The sequence below is a fragment of the Microtus ochrogaster genome, linkage group LG5 (genome assembly GCF_000317375.1).
Source record: "Microtus ochrogaster isolate Prairie Vole_2 linkage group LG5, MicOch1.0, whole genome shotgun sequence".
NCBI classification, from domain to species: domain Eukaryota; kingdom Metazoa; phylum Chordata; class Mammalia; order Rodentia; family Cricetidae; genus Microtus; species Microtus ochrogaster.
In genome coordinates, this window is record NC_022031.1 from 60,855,250 (window position 1) to 60,857,520 (window position 2,271).

Below are 2,271 nucleotides of genomic sequence, written 5' to 3' on the forward strand. Positions count from 1 at the left end.
AAGTGCTGTTACCCACTGGACCATCTCCTGGCCCTGAGAAATGTTTTAAAATAATTAATAGGAATTACTATTCTTTCATTTCATATAAGAATGTAGTTTTAGCTATCTTTAATTCAATTTAGGAATCTAACTGAAGGAAGTTCTCTTTGAGTTCAAGGCTACATAGTGACACTGTGTCTCAGAAAAAGACAGTTTTAATATCAAAAAGACTAATCAAGAATAAAGAAGTTTTGTTTTTGTTTTTTTGGGTTTTCTTTTTATGAAAACTTGGTCATATCACTTTCAGATGAAAAAAATGAATCATATACTAAGGTCTGCAATCATTACCTTAATCTTTTCTGAAAATTATGAACAAACTGATTTCCCTAAAACCCATTTTTGCTTACTTTATATATATTTCTATATACCTCACTATGTTTTTTTAAAAACAGGCTCTCATGTAACTTATGCTGACTTCTAGCTCACTTTATGGTGAAGGATGACCTTGACCTCTTGATCATCCTGGTGAGTGCTAGGCTTGGGCTATACTTTTAGCATTTCTGGGATTAAACCCAGGGCTGTCAGCTTCCTCAGCAAGCATTCTACCAACTGAGCTATGTCCTCAGCCCTGTGGCATCTTTGATTTCTCTCCTACCTTTCCTCCTTTCCTCCCTCCCTCCTTGTAATATTTATCTTATTCCCAGCACTTGGGAGGCAGAGGCAGGCGGATCTCTGTGAGTTCGAGACCAGCCTGGTCTACAGAGCTAGTTCCAGGACAGGCTCCAAAACCACAGAGAAACCCTGTCTTGAAAAAAAAACCAAAAAAAAAAATATTTATCTTATTTTATGTGTATGTATATGCGTCTCTGTATATGCACAAGGCTGCAAATGCCTTTGAAGCCTGGAAAAGGCACCAGAGCCCCTAAAACTTTAAGGTGGTTGTGAGCCAAGATCAGTGCTGGGAAACAAACTCGGGCCCTCAGGAAGAGTAGCAAGTGCTCGTGACCTCCTTTCATTTTAGACAAGATCTCCCTCTGTATTCCCAATTGTCCTGACCCTATGTACCCCAGTACTCTATGTACTGACTTCAGATTCCCGGCAGTCCCACTACCCGAGTCTCTACAATCATGCTCAGCTCCTTCTATATGATTTATAATGAAATCTACAGCCACCTACCTGCATCCTTCCGAAACTCCAGTCCGGTTTCCCAGACGCAGCTCCTCCCCTTTGTCACCTCTTCATTTTTTAAAAGATTTATTTGTTATGTACATAGTGCCTGCATGTCTGCCTGCACCCCAGAGAGGGCACCAGATTTCATTACATTTGGTTGTGAGCCACCAAGTGGGTGCTGGGAATTGAACTCAGAACCTCTGGAAGACCAGCCAGTGTTCTAAGCCTCCAAGCCATCTCTCCAGCCCCATTTCGTTTTTGAACACTATGCATTCACACTATTAAACGTTGGTCTAAGCCAGGTGATGCTGGCGTACACCATTAATTCCGGCACTTAGGAGGCAGACGCAGGCAGATCTCTTGAGTTTGAGGCCAGCCTGATCTACAGGACAGCCAGGGTTACACAGAGAAACCCTATCCTGAAAACCAAAGCAGACAAGTAAGCAGTAGTCTAGAAGTCTAATCTGGAGCCAGCAAGATGACTCACGGGTTGATGGGCTTGCTGCCCAGCCTGTGTGCAGACAAACTGCAAGACCTCTGCCATCCTAGTGGCATCAAGGATATTGGACCTGAGCCACTGAGTAAACTAGCTGTGATCCAGTGTTACCACCAAAGATTTGCATCCGGAATTTGGTCTGGACATGCACAACCGAGCAGAGACTCTCAAGCTCTTGGCCTTGGTTCACACGAATGGGTGAACGTTGCTCTGAGAACAAGAGGCCAACCATATAAGATGTCCAGGGAGAAAATTCTAGATTCCACTTTCTCAAAAAACTCAAGTTTGGGAAGAATCCAGAGAAGAGGGGAGAAGAGGAAGGGGGGCTGGTCTTCCCTGTTCTGAGATGCAGGAAATGACTGAGTACTGTAAATACTGTCTGTCAATAAACATGAACACCAAAATACACACAAGACCGCAAACATTTTAGCACATGCTTGTGATCTTGGCACTTGGGAAGCTGAGACTGGAGACTCACCAGTCTGAAACCATGTGTATACCACGGACTTGTCTCAGAAAAGGGGTCACTGAGATGGCTCGTTGGGTAAAGGCGCTTGCCACCCAGCCTGAAGACTGAGCTGATCCCCAGAGCCCACACAGTGGAAGGAGAGAACTGACTCTCTCAA